The following is a 15,347-nucleotide window of genomic DNA, read 5'->3' on the forward strand; positions in this document are numbered from 1 at the left end:
CCGCTCCACGAGGCGCCCGGCCACATGCTCCTTGTCAAGGCTGTGATGTGTGTCCGGGTTTGGAGATGGTGAAAGGCTGGAGGAGTCCCAGCTTGTCTCTGTTTTTTCTTGTTCCTCATACCACTTAGTGACTGAAAGGTAAAGGATGAAAAGAAATATTGGGAGATGAAATGGAGTAGGAGAGATAATATCTTGAAATATTATCCTGCCATGTAATAAAAATCACATTTTGGGAAAACCAGTTCACAACAGTGGACAAGATCTAACGGAGTGTGGAGAGGATGGAAGAACAGGGGAGCGATCCAGAGGCCACCACAACACCGGGTGTCATACGGTCTGGTGTCATTTACAATGCACTCTTACCTCTCATTTGATCTGCATGGTGACTCTGTCAGGTGGTATTCATTATCCCCATTTTACAGATAAGGCACCCAAGAGAAGATAATCGCATTAGACCAAATCACCTGGCTAGCAGACAGAAGAGCTCAAACTTAAAACCTCAGTCTTCTGGGAATTCCCTGGCGGTCCAGTGGTTAGGACTCGGCGCTTTCACTGCCGAGGGCCCAGGTTCAATCCCTGGTGGGGGAACTAAGATCCCACAAGGCTCGCAGCCAAAAACAAACAAGCAAACAAAACCTTGGCCTTCTGATGAAAACTTCTAAGACAGAAGGAATCCCTTGCGCATTCATCACCCACTGCACATTGCATAACGTCAAGTTGCTTCTCCAGGAATAAGGTGCTCTAAACATCAGAGCCTAAAGGTGCGTTTGGAGGGTCTGTCTTGAGAGAAGGTCCCGCTGGGAAACAAGGACACACGGCCTTACAGCATTCATCTGGGCTTCGGGAGGGACTTCCCACAGACAGCTGCTTCCAACCACACCGTCAGCCTTCCGCGGGGCCCTGTAGAACTTAACCGTGAGGCTCAGTGAAAAGCCGGCTCCGAGGACCGTCCTCTGATTCATGCTGAATGAATCCCTGGTTCGCACTGTCAGAATCTAAGAGGCAGGTGTAGCTCCCCTGACGCTTTCAATAGGAACTTGTTCAAATCATGGAGCCTCTTTAGGAACATTTTTTCAAAGGAGTGGTTTATAATTTCTCATCTGTAGCAGGAGTGAGGGGGCGGATTCGGAGGAGGAAAGAGGAAGTACTGATGGGGAGGCCGGGAAAGAGACCATTCTGGATCAGAGCAGCGAAGATCAAAGGAGGGGGGCGAGTCTCTCTTCTGGAGATGAGAGGCTGGGAGAGAATGCCTGTGAAGGTAAAGGGGAGAAAGAAATGGGATGTGGGAGGTGGAGCCCTGTCTATAGAGAGAGCCAGAAGAGGTTTCTATTTCCCCACAGGAGAGCTGTGTTTAAGGCTCCCTGGCCCCGCCCTCCTCCTCTGCAGGGACCTCCCCTGCGGCCCGGCTGCCGCTCCTGGTTCCCCACCTTCCTCATCCACCATACCCTCTCCCTCCAGCCTTTATGTAGTTTATGGATTCCAACCCCTATACTTTCACTCACCCGGTTCATCCTTCCTGGATCACCCTCTACCCTTCGCTCTGTCTCATTGAATCAGATTGAAGTACCCAATGCCCCATGAGTCTGACCTGATCCTCCAGACCCAGGGGTCCCTGTTGCCTACACCACTGGGTCTCTAGACTCTGCATCAGGATCTCCTGGAGGGCATTTTATTAATTATTAATTAATTAATTAATTAATCTCTAACCTGTTGGTTCCATTTGGCTTAAACTCAGGTCCCACTTACTGTTGGACAAAATTCGAGCTATTGCAGAGTGGCAGCTCCTGCTCCCACACCAGTCATCGTGTACCCGTGTCACACACTAGTTTATGAGTATTGTTAACAATCAAGTTCCCAATTCAATTCAGATCCTTCCTGCTCTTCAACCAGCAGAGAAGTACGATTAAGTTTGGAAAGGATCTGAAATTGTCTACTGGTTTACTGGAGAGCATTTTAAAACACAGATTGCTGGGATCCCCAGTCTCTGGCTCAGTAGGCCTGGAGTGGAGCCTGAGAATTTACCTTGCTAACAAATTCCAAAGTGATGCTGATGCTGTGGTCTGAGGACCACACATTTATATCATTCGTTCAGCCTTAATCACGCACTGCTGGTATTGATACCTTCATTGAGTGTGTATATCCTGCCTCCCAGATGAAACTGTGAACAATCCAAAGGCAGTGATGTGGTAAGTATTACTAGACGGTATCCCCGTCCTGTACCTAGGTGGCATACTCAGAAAAGGTGCCCAGACCAATATAACTTGTTTGTTGGTGTGAAGGGTTAGCATTGATTTTAGGTAAAAGTATGGAATAGGCAGTTTGCCCACAGGGACCTCCCACTTTCCTCTCCTCCTTTCCTCAGCCTATTTCTGTGCCACTTACTCTTCCTGCTCCAGGATGAACCAGGTCCCCCAAAACATATGCCTGCCCTAAAAACCTGGAGTTCTGTGGTCTGCCCCTTAGTGTTTATAGACAATTCTCATAAGAAGTTTGGCTGAGAAGGAAAGAAGCGAGGTAAGGCAGTAGTAGTTAAGAGGGGTATGAGGCCCAGGAGGCTTTTTATTTCATTTTATTTTTTAAAATGAGGGAGACCTGAGCTTATTTAAATACTGATGGAAAGAAGCCAGCAGAGGGGGAGGGGTGACGGTATGGAAAGGGAAGGTGTAAGGGATAAAGGGAGGTGTTTGAGAAGGAGGGTGGGTGGGATTCAGAGTACAGGGAGAAGGATTAGCTTAGACAGGAGCAGGGACACCTCTCCCATTGTACAGGGAAAAAGAAAAGAATGGGTTTAGTGGTAGGAACAATGAGGCTTTAGACTCTACGAGGCTCCTAGCTCTAACATCTTATGATTCCATGAAATTAAATCGCTACGGTGTCAGTGGCTTAATGTGTCACCTCTCCTTGGCAAAGCTTTAACCCAAAGGAATGAATCTTTCATGAGAGATTCTCAGGCTATGGGAGGCCTGCCAGTAGGGCAGCAGGGCCTTCCCCAGGGGCCTCGAACACCTACCATCCTGCTACGCAAGGGGGAATTGGAAAAACAGGACAAATATGCCCAACTGTGACAATGTAAGGTCTAGAACAAGATCACAGAGCTGAAAAGTAGATGCTGGAATCAGACTAGAACCCTTCTTCACTGGACCCCAGCTGCCATTTGGTTCACCTGTATATACCTGTTCATTCCCAGGCCACTTAAAATGGCAAGGAAATGGGGGAGGTATTAAGAACAGCTTCTCCCTAGCCCTTGGAATGGAGACTTGTGATGTCACGCTCCATCCCAGACCCACACAGCCCCAGCCCATCTCTGGGGCTCTGAGAAACACCTGATGGTGATAGGAATAACAAATTATCAAATACCTCCTCAATTAAATTAGCATACAAAGTGCCTGGTACATTGTACCAGAACCTGGATCATAGGAAGAGGTCAATAAATGTAAGTTATCATCATCATCTCCCTCCTTATCATCATCGTCGTCGTCAGCAATCACTATGTGCCTAGGCACCATGCTATATATTTACATATTTATTTATAAAGTATGTGTTTTTCCTAATTACAAAAGTAATAGATGGTCAGAGTTAAAAAGATCTAACAAGAAATACATAGCAAAAGAAGTGCGAGTGTGGTGTGCTGGAAAGAGAGAAAGCACTGGATTCAGACTACCTGTGTTTATGTTATGGCTCTACCAATACTAACTGGGTGATCTTGGACATGTTACTTAACTCTTCTGTGCCTCAGTTTCCTCATTTGTTAAATGAGGGCAATAATACTTCTCATAACATAGGGTTCCTGGGAAATTTAAATAAGATATTATATACATAAAGCACTGAGCACGCTGCTTGGCACACAGTAAGCAGTCACTAAAGGTGATTATTATTGATATTATTAATGTTGCTGTTTTTATAAATAAAGTTCTCCATAATTCACATCTCAGAAGTAATCAATATCAATAGCTCTTTGCATATTTTTTTCAGTTTTTTTCCTATCTATACCGATATCTCTATATCTATGTCTGTATATAATATGGGATCCAAAATACGTAAACTATTTCACATCTCTTTATTCACTTGACAGGTATTATGGATGATTCTCAGAACAACCCTACAAAGTACATACTGATACACCATTTTGTCTATAAATGGATATTTGATGTACCCTCTCTGAAGGCTACAACTTCACATCCCAGATGTTCAAAGGAAACCTCTGGAGGCTGAGGTATAGGACATGGGTCCACAGCCTTTTTCTGCAAACGGCCAGATAGAAATAGTTTAGGCTTTGCAGACCATATGGTTTCTCTTGCAACTACTTAACTCCGTGATCGCAGTGTGAAAGCAACTGTACACAACATGTGGAGGAATAAGGGTGGCTGTGTTCCAATAAAACTTTATTAACGGAGAACAAAGTTTGAATTTCATATGATTTTCACATGTCATGACCATTATTCTTCATTTGATTTTTTCCAACCATTAGTTTAAAAATGTAAAAATCATCCTTAGATTGCAGGCTGTACTGTACAAAAATGCAACGGGCTGGATTTGGTCCACAGGTCATAGGGAGCAAACTAGCTTGCCATTCTGGAGCCTGGTTGAAAATTAGAGAGGCAGTGAAGCGTAGAAGTAATATCTTAATACAACCTTCCTGCCTTCTCAGAAGGAAGCACCCTTTCCTCTGCTTGAAATGCATTATTCCACCAAATCCACTAAAATCCTACTCAAGGTTTAGATCACGTGCTCATCCTCTGTGAAGGCTTCCCAAAATTCCCTTGAAGAAATGAATGCTGTTCCCCTCTCAGATTCTTTTAACACTTCTTTTATAGCACTACATACTGTACTTTTCCCCGCTACCAGAATCCCTACTAGGCCTCAAAGTCTTGTGAGTTCAATTTATTTGGTGTGCATCTGGAACTCATACAGTGCTTGCCAACTGAGAAGGATTGAACCGAATTACTGAGCTTCACTCTCACTCTGTTGGGTGCAAGAAAAAGGAACTCATTAGCTCTAGTCTAGGAGGAGGGAGGGAGGGGGGTGATTTAGAATCAGGAACATCTTAAGGAACCTAAATTCAGGAAGCCGCCACCAGAGCTAAAATCATGGTTTCCAAAGCTGACAACCAGGGATCTTCTTTCTTTCTCAGGCCACATTGACTCCCATCTCTACCGTTCTGACTAGACTGATTTCATTACTTTTCTTTTCTCAGCAGTCCTCTCAGTTCAAGAGCTCACAGATCAACTCACTTCTGAGAGTCCTAATTTTAAATTTCTGGGAGAGAGGATCTTTTGGCTGGGGGCACTGGTTGCATGGTATAAACATAAGTGCTGAAGCTTATCTGAGTGGGTAGTCCAGGAGCTACTCGCCAAGAACGGAGGGAATGTGTTGGGCAGACACCTCAGAAGGCCTGTGATGCTTGCTGACTTCATTTATCACATGATGGCTTGTGGTTACTTGTGTGTGTGTCTCTCTTTTCCATTGTCTAGACAGCGTGCTCCTTTAGAACAGGGGCAGAGCCTCACTCATTTTGGGGTCCCCAGTTCCAGTACAGTGTTTTGCACACAACAGGTAATAGCAACTGCTATTGAATTGAATTGAAAACATCACCTTCTATTCAGTCTTTAAGCATCTTTCATCTTTATGAAAGGTACACATTCCATTGCTAGGCAAAAGACTTGTGGCGTAAAAGATAAGTTTTCTTTTCCTGGCTTCTGGTTTTTTTTTTAATTAAATTGTCTTTAGCTCAGGTAATTGCATTATTTCCATTCCAGGTTTTCAGAGGTCAAACAACCTCAGGTCCAGATGTACTATGAATGCAACTGTAATAGTTTCAGAGCAATTATCTCCTTCCAGCTCTGCAGGGCGGAACAACTTGAGCTCTGGAGCCAGGCTAGTAAGAAATCCTGTTATATGTACCCCTCTCAGAGTCAGCCCAAAGTGAACTCAAGGCCAGTTTGAGCAGAGAATTACTTAGCTGTGGCTAGTGGCCTAGGTAGCTGCTGCCTATGCTGGCTTCTAAGCAGGCCTGGGAGCAGCTGAGTGCCCCAGATCATACCTGAATCCCTCTGCCCTTTTACCGAGGCCAGGGAAGCTCAGCCGCTGCAGCCGCCAAGGTCAATCAGGAGAGGCGGCCCTTTCCTGGCTGACTTGTAACTGCTGGAGAGTTTCTCTCCACCGTTTATTATTTCTCCTCTGATCTGCTCCCTTGGGGGAGAAGTTGGCTCATTGTTTACCAAACCCAGTTGCTCCCACCCGTAGCTCTGCTGCCTCTTTCTGCTCTGATGAGCTGCAAGCTTCACGCAGAAGCTGATCTCAGGGAAGAGGCATTACAGACACAGCCCAAGGCAAATGCACCATGTTCTAGTTTGTGCCTTCCTTGCCTTGGCTGACATTGATTCTTGAGACCTTTCTCAGGCTCTTCTAAGCTCCCTTCTACGTCCTGATTAGAAGGGAGAGGAGACAAGACAAAATGGATTTTACGTCCCACTAAAATGCCAGTTGTATTATTACATATATACTTTGTTCATAACGGACAATTTAAGACTTTCAATGTTGGGGTACTTAATGTAGTTCAAGGCTGATCTTTCTCCCAAGAGGACTGTGTGTGGGTGTGCACATACATATGTGCCACATCTCATGAACTGCATAGAACTCAGTTTATCATTAGTTACCCCACTTAAATAACAATTATAAATAAAATCAAATACATATGAACTCAAGCACATCTCTGACTATCCTTGATCACCTAATCAGACTCCTTTAAAAGCACCCATGGGTCTTTGGCAACAATTAAAGCTTTTTCAGAAAGTTGCCTGGAGAAAAATAAAATAAAATAAAATAACTGTACTTTAAAAAAATGGTGTTAACATCCTGATCTGATTCACAGGCCAGTTCTCATGTCTGCCCTACCACAGCCAGAGTCCTCTGAGAATGGTATAGATAATTTCTTCTGCGATTCATAGTTATTCTGAAAGGTAGTGTTTTCACAAATGTTTATATACAACCTTTGGTAACTATAGCAAATAGCATGTAAATTATGTTGTACTTTTTGGTGTGCAACATCCTTTTTATAGTCTCAAGTATAAAATCTGGTTGTATTACTCTCCTGATTCTGACAATTAAAGTTTCTAATTCATTTAGAAGGACAAAAAAAAAAAATGCCGTTAAGACCTTGGGGCATTTAATCTGTTGGTCACTTCCAGAATGGTTATCCTCTCAGCGTACCCACATGTGGGTCCATTCTTCTGATTTATTGTTGTTTAAAAAGAATGAAGAAGCTATATTCATTTATTCTGAAGGAGAGGGGAATTTCTATTTCCCACTACAATGACGGTCTATTTTTACCTGCTATCTCTCTTCAGAGTTCAATAATGTGTATCTCTTGTTAATACGTGTATTTCAACTTGTGTTCCTTTAAACATTTATTTTTTTTTTCTGGCCTGTAAAAATTGTAGTTCTCAATTTTCTACCCATCTCTTAAAGTTTGGGGGGAGGCATATTATAGTTTGTGGATTACCTGGATACCTTATTTTTCTTTCTTCTATACTGTAGCTTTTGGCCACTAAATGCTCTTTATTGACCTGAAGCTTAGCTAAGAAAAGATGATGAGGGAATTCCCTGGCAGTCCAGTGGTTAGGACTCTGCACATTCACTGCCAAGGGCCCAGGTTCAATCTCTGGTCGGGGAACTAAGATCCAGCAAGCTGCGTGGCACGGCAGGAAAAAAAAAAAAGAAAGAAAGAAAGAAAATTTTAAACTAATAATTTTTAATTTCTAAAACATGATTTGTCACAGTACTTTTCTGAGATGCTTGAACTCTACTCTGGATTACTTTGAGGGATCTTTTCAAGTAGTATTTTTAAATGATAACATTATTTCTCTAAGATGTTCTGTCTGGAAAATATTTTCCCTGAGTGCTTATGTTTGCAGACTAATAGTTCAAGTGGGAAGCTAATAAAGGTAAAACAAATGATGATGCAATTAGTATGTCCTTTCAATTATCTGTGGTTCAAAAAAGTCGATGGTGAGATAGACAATATAAAAGAACAGGAGCTTTGGATCAAACAGAACCACGTTTTGGGCCCCTTATATTTATGAGCTGTGTGACCTTGGGCAAAGCACTTAATCTCAGCAAGTCTGTAAAATGAGAACTAATATAACATCTAACATTTGTTGATTACTTGTTATGGGCTGGGCACTGTGCTAATTATGTCACATGCATTCATTATCTCATTTCATCCTCAAAATAATCCTATGAGGAAGGTACTATTAATATCCTCATTTACAAATGAAGAAATTGAAACTCAAAAAGGTTGAGTAATTTGTCCAAAATCACAGAGTAGCAGAGTCTGTAACTCAATGCCATGTCTGGCTCTAGAGACCAAGTATATAAACACCACACTATATTGTGTCCCTATCGTAGAACTCTACTCATAAAGTGAGTTATGAGGATTAAATGCGATAATGCAGGAAAAGAGCATGCCTGGCACATAGTTAGTTCTCTTATTCTTATTACATGTTATTACATATTACCAGCAAAAAGTTGTATAGCACTTTACTCTTTATAAAGCTCATTGACATAGTAGATCATTACTTCATGATATCATGTGAAGTATCATAAAACTGTGGCTCAGAAAGGTTAAAAGACTTGGCCAAGGTCATTTAGCTTATAAGCACACTGATATGGGAACTCAGATCTTTTAATTCCAGAGCACAGAAACTTCACTGCCTTCTAATCATGGGGGGGGGGTATATTTTTATATAATTAATTTAAATTATTATTAGAAGAGGTGGCTATTTCTAGATTGAGTTCTAAACTTTCCTGCCTCTAAATTGCTGCTTTATCTTAGTAAATCTTGAAACTTGTTTCTTGATTCTCTCCTTTACGTCAGACAATTCACCTTTGAGAAATATGAAGAGAAAATCCTCTTTTTCCTGACTCCCACATTTTTTTCCCCACAGTTAAATGTATTGATAGATATCATGTAGATATCTATTATGAATCATACACATATAGACAGATATCAAATTATGAATGGGCTGGGTGTTTTAGGGTGAATTTGTAAGTTGGATGTTTAGAAAGCTGAGCATTTTTCCTTCATAAAAACCATCTTTTAGATGGAACTTAAGCCCCACAATGACCCCAGAGGAACCTATCATAAGTATGTGCCAGATGCAGGGAAAGGGGGGTAAAGGGTGTAGAGGGAGATAAAGCAAAGTCCTTCTCCCTCCTTTAACTCCAGGCTTGCCCCAGAAGTAATTTTGAAACAGACTATTTGCTTTTAGTATTTCCTCTCTTTCTCATAGTTTATGCCATCTCTTCATGCCCCTTTATCTTCTCTTGCTCTGAGCAACCTCCAGATCAGGCCTTCCTTACACCAAGGAGTCCTCTAAATTCTAAAACTAGCTACCTGCCCCTCCCCTGGTCTTTCCACTTCACCTTCCAATCTAAATGGCTGTTGGATATGAACTAGGTGTTTGGAGGAAAGCAGCCTAATGAAATAATTCACACTGAAGTATAAGAGACTGATTTTCCTTATTCCCTCTAGAGTTTTGCTTTTTAAAAAGATTATTAGTTTTAGACTCACAGACGTAGAGATCAGACTTGCGGTTGCCAAGGGGGAAGGGTGGAGGGAGAGGAATGGACTGGGAATTTGGGGTTGGTAGATGCAAACTATTACATTTAGAATGGATAAACAACAAGGTCTTATGGTATAGCACAGGGAACTATATCCAATCTCCTGGGATAAACCATAATGGAAAAGAATATTTAAAAAAGAACGTATATATGTATAAAATCGAGTCACTCTGCTGTACAGCAGGGATCGGCACAACACTGTAAATCAATTATACCTCAATTAAAAAAAAGGTTATTAGTTTTGCATGTACATTTGTAATTGGTGGAAATTCTAGCAATGGAACCAAACAAAGTGAAAATAGCTACTATGTAGAAGGTATTTTGGAAGTGATGTGCCATAATATGGGGAGACCAGCCCAACAAGGGTCTTTCTTGCCCTATCCTTTTATGCCACCAACCTCTCCAGTACACATACGCACACATGCACACAAACACACATCTCATCAGCTACCTTGGCTGCTAATCTTTTCCTCATCAACTGGACAATTATTAGAATGATGGCATTTCAGTGCTGGAGAGGGTTCTAGAGCTAATGTCATTAGCTCATTTTATAATTGAGGAAACAAAGCTCAGGGACAAGGGCTTGGTGAGTGGTAGAATTGGCACGAGGTCTTCTGCCCAAGAATCTAGGGTAATTTCTTCTACACTCCATGCTTAACATTCAGAAGTCTTGCAGAATAAACTTAGAAACACTCATGATTGACCTTGTTCACTTATCCACTTGGATTCTCTTTTCTCTCTTTGGAGTTGGCACGTAGAAGCCATCACTGCTGGGGGCAAGAGAGTCTGACCTGCTCTTCCTACCAACCTGCTCTGACCCAGAGGCTGGAGATTCTCTGTCCTCTGCCAAGTGGGACTGTGGAGGAATTAGAAAACTGGGGCTGTTTGGGGGCCCTGGTACATGCTTTCTTCTTCATTAGCTACTCATGGAGAACATGTGAAAATATGAGGATTATTATTGCCTCTCTCCCCTTTCTCTCACTGAGCGCTTAGATTTTCACTCTAATAATTGGAACTACTCTTTTCACTCCCTCAGCAGTACAGCAGAGTGGGGGAGAGCACGGTCTCTGGGGAGGCAGGCTGCCTGGGACCATAGCTCAGCTAGCACTTCCTGACTGAGCGAATGTAGCATGTTACTGAACCTCTGTGCCTCAGCTTCTTCTTCTGGAAAATGGGAGCAATAATAGTTTATACTTTATGGGGTTGTTTAATATAGATACCTGCTTAATACATGTTAGCTCTCGTCATCATCGTCATTACCATCAACACCTTGTGGGTGCTCTTAGTTTGCTTTGTAAATTTTTTTAAGGAAGGGAAGCCTTTCTGGTCTTAGCTGCCTTTCTCCATTGCCTGGCAATCTGTAAATCATACAGTCATTAAAGGTCAAGTTGACCCTTTATGCAATTCTTGACTAGGAGGCCTCATTGTATATAGTGAGTCACCACCACTTGGAAGTGGACGGTGACTCAGTAGCCCATTAAGGAGAGGTCAGAAGGTCCCCTGGCTCAAAGTGAGAGGATCCAAACCTAGCTCTGGGGTGCAGAAAGAAACCGTGCACTTATATGGCTGAGTGGACTTGGGGTGCCATGGAGAACCTGTGCTACTCAGGTCAGAGGACATAAAATGGTGGGTAAATGCTGGAGCTTTAGAATCACACAGACCTGAGTCTGATTTCAGCTCCATCTTTACCTTGCTGTGGGACCTCAGGCAAGTTATTTAACCTCTCTGTGCCTCATTTTTTATCATCTGTAGATAGACGTGGTCTTAATAGAAATGACTTCATGGTAAAAAATGCTTGAAAAATGCTGAGAATCAAGTAAATACTCAATCAAAAGGAATTATTTTCATTATCATCACCATTATTATCGTGAATATGGGTCGGAACAGACAGTTCTAGGCATCAGCCATAATGGAGAAGCAAACTAAGGGGAAAAGGTAGCAGGAACAAGGATGTGTCTGATGTGGTGAGTTTTAGGTAGTGACGAGCCATTTAGCTAGTATTAAATGTAAAAAGTCATAATTTATTCTTTATTGTACCCCAACGAAGGAATGAGTGTTGTGTGTTGACATAATTTGCATTTTGTAGAGGAAGCGTCAGAGGACTGGAATATAAATAACCTTCCTGCAAAACACCGATCTGGTAGCTCCAGTTAGGAGCTGAGCTTCCATTCAGGTCTTGCTTGTAGAAGGGTAACCATCCCGGCCCAGGCGAAGAAGACCTTGTCAGATTTATAACTCCACAACTGGCTAAAAATATGAATGTCACATAATCATCCCGTCCTTCTTCTTGATCTCGATTGGCCCTCCTGACTTCATGCCATCTGCAAATTTGCACATCCTTTGTGCTCCTTTTTGCTCACGTTTTATGCCTTCTTTTGCCATCTCATTTACTCCGCATGTTTCAATCTCTGGGCTGCCATTTTTCTTCTTCATTTTTAATGCGGTGGTTTTTCTCCTCCTCTCTTTCTCTTCCCTCCTTTACACCCCCACCTTCCTCCTCCCTCCACACCAATCAAATTCCTGCTTGCTTCTTGCCATGTTCATTATCCTACCTCATTCCCCCCTCATTCCTCGAAAACTGCTCACAGAGACTCACCCTTCCCCCCTCCAACTCTCAGTGCCCACCCTCCATAAATTCCAGCAGCCTGGCAATCAGTAACTTTAGCATCACACTTCACAGCTCCCAGAGTTTATACTACTTGTTACTACTCTCCTTGCTACTGCTCTCTAGGGTTTCTGCTAAAAAAAAAAATTTTTTTTTAATTCCATTTAAAAATATCTTGGGTACAAGTTGAACCCACAGTTAAGTTTACTCACACATTTACCGGATTTCCTGGTTTTATTTTAACTAGTAGCTCGGTTCTAGACTCCATTATGCAGTGAAGAAAGACTAGATCCTTAGGGAACACATTTTTTTTTCTACTGTGAAGAAGAAAACCACCTAAACATTCAACAGAAACCCCAGCCCTGGGTCCACCCACTCTCTTATCTCCCCACTCCCCCAAGCTGCAGCTGACGGGACAAGGCTTTTTCCTTTGTGGAGTCATTGATTTCACTCTTCCTGGAGCTCAGACTGCCTCCCAGTGTGTGTCTGTGTGCACACGTGAGTGGCCTCTGCTGTTTTTGCAGAGGGCTCACCTCTCTTCTGCCATTTTACCAGGACACAGGAGGCTGCTCTCCCGCTCTCCCTCTCGCTTTCTCTCCCTGCCCCCAACTCAGCCTAGGCTTTTTCCTGTCTCTTAACTCCACCAGTGCAGCAGCAACTAGCTGAGCTGCTTGCGTGAGAGAGAGAGAGAGAGAGAGAGAGAGAGAGAGAGAGAGAGAGAGAGAGTGTGTGTGTGTGTGTGTGTGTGTGTGTGTGTGTGTCTGCGTGCGCAGCTAGGCCAAGCCTGCGAGCCTGCCTGTCACTGGAGAGTTTTAGTTTGCATTCAGAAGAAAGGAGGAGGGGAGACGGGGGTTGGGGGGGGGAGGAAAAGGTGGAGGGGGGAGGAGGGGGGGCGCGGAGAAGGGAGGGAGAATGTCTTGTTTGTGGCTTGTCAGCAATTGCTTGAGACAAGCTTCCATGTGTGAAAGCTACTTGGCATGAATGCCTGGGCCGTACCAAGTGTCACCGCAGCAAGAGGGGGAGTCAGAAGAAAAACAGATCAGACCAGAGCAGACAATAGGCCCCTAAAGTGTTCCCCCTAAGTTGCTTTGATGTTGTCCTAGTGTCTTGATACCAGGAGGCCAGGGATTGCAGGAAAAGGGTCTTTTTTGTCTTCATTCACTTTCCCCCCTCAGTTTCTGAAATGATTCTCCAGAATTTCTCCTCATAAAAAAGGTAAGAGCCCTAACAATTCCTTCTTCTGTGGCAGGCTGGTTCGCCCGTGCCTGGAAGTCGGGGTCTCATTTCTGCGCTGCTCAGGACGAGCGCTGGGGTCCTGCAATTGGAGCTCTAGCCTTGCCCCTGGAAGTCTTCGCAGGCGCTCAGGGCTGGGGATGGCCCCTCTTTCTAGGGAACCCCAGTAACACGATCTGTGCCTCTGGGTTGTTGGGGGAGAAGGGGTGGATGGAGAGGGATGGGAGGAGGGTGTGAGGGTGGAGGGTGTGAGGGGGAAAAAAAGAGAGAGAGAGCAGCCTGAAAGAGAGCGAGAGAAGGGCAGAGCCCTCGTTCAGAGCAGCCCCAGCCCGGAGCCCAAGGAGGCCTCCTTGCAAGCTTGAGCTGTGCCTTCTCAGGCTGAGCAAGGGCCGTCTGAGGCTCTGCCGAGTGCCTGCAGAGATTGCACGGAGCTTTGTGTGTGCGAGTGTGCCTGTGTGCGTGTGCGTGTGTGCACTTCCCACACCCTGCCCTGGCGTGGCTCGTCGTGAAGGGGAGGTACCCCAATCCTTACCACCCGAGCCCAGACGCTCCGAGGAAGAGCGGCATGGCAGGCTAGGAGGGAGGGCAAGAGAACTCTGCCACCAGACAATCCAGAAACTTTTCCCGTCTCAGGGATTTCTCTGGTGGTAGGGACCGTGAAGCAGCTGTGGGCTGCCCCGTGCCTCAGTTTCCCCGGCTGTAAAATCCAGAGAGCCGACTGGGGATGCTGCATGCCTCCCTGGGATTTGGTAAAACGGAACACATAACCATTCTGTCTCAAACGCGTGGAGAAAGCTTCGAGCTAGAAATGCTGTGGAATCACAAAGTAGAAGTGTTATCATTGTTCTTGATCATCATCATCACGATAATAAAACCATCATTAAGACACCCTGAGACAAATAGACCGGGGAACACAGATCAAGTGTCTGAGCATTTCTAAGGAAACAAAAAGCCTTTTTCCACCTGTTGGCTTCTGTCCTTTTCTCTTGTGTCTTTTCGTTAGATTTATCGGCCGATTTGTACAGAGAATGGGGTGGGAGGGGTTGGGTTTTCCCCTTTCCTCCTCCTTGGTACATATTTTTTTTAAAAAGAAGGTCAATGTAAGATGCTTGAGACAGAAAATATGCCTCCCGTTATAGGAGTTTATTCAAGACCTTGTGTTTTCTGGCGCTGGCAGGGCATTTAGGCACATCTATAAACTCTACCTTGGAGGTTAAAGATTTTTATTTTGGCTTTTAGAGATTAAACAAGATTTATTTACAATTGCTGTTTATCAGAGAGTAAATATCTTACTGTGTGCGTGAGGGTAAGAATGTGAAGGCTGTTTACTCGCTGGTGGTTTTGTGGATAAAACCTGTGCTTTTTAAAGTGACATCTTGAGAGATGGGAGTAGAGGACTAAAATCGGTGCCTAATAGTCAGATAAAAAATTTTTTTAAGAAAAAAAAATGTCTGCTTATTTTCTTGAATTGTGGGTTTCCCTTCCTCAGTTCTTATAACAGTGATTGTTTCAAGGCTCTCAGTTGTAGCTCTCTTTGAATTCTCTGAAGGAATTTTGCTTTCTTACCTAATTCTAGGTTTTCTGTGACTCTGCTACTTGTCCAAAAAAAAAAAAAAAAAAAAAATCTGTAAAAGTCTGGGAGGCTGTGCTTCCTTCCATTCTAACTGCAAATGTTTATCAGACCGACTCCCTGTGATAGCTAGAGATTGAAGCAAAGCGCCAGCCCTGGTTGAGAATATTTATGTTCTTCCCATTGAGGCCTAGAGAACCTGACTTCTGGGTGTGGGAAAGGATGAAGGGAAGGTATTAACCGGCTTGGATCTGGCAAGAAGCCACCCCTACCCCCAAAAAATGTTTCATTGAACTAGAACGGAACTTCATAGTTTAG

General features: G+C 43.6%; 1 protein-coding gene across 1 annotated transcript in view; it reads left to right on the forward strand.

The window, feature by feature from the left end:
• The first annotated feature begins 13,175 nt into the window (after positions 1 to 13,175).
• The window catches only part of BCL9 (BCL9 transcription coactivator), an 84,039-nt gene continuing 81,867 nt past the window's right edge, over positions 13,176 to 15,347 (forward strand). The window contains exon 1 of the mRNA XM_036873750.1: positions 13,176 to 13,441. The gene's annotated coding sequence lies outside the window, so the exon portion shown is untranslated. The remainder of the gene's footprint in view (positions 13,442 to 15,347) is intronic.

This window comes from Balaenoptera musculus, chromosome 1 (assembly GCF_009873245.2).
Source record: "Balaenoptera musculus isolate JJ_BM4_2016_0621 chromosome 1, mBalMus1.pri.v3, whole genome shotgun sequence".
NCBI lineage: Eukaryota > Metazoa > Chordata > Mammalia > Artiodactyla > Balaenopteridae > Balaenoptera > Balaenoptera musculus.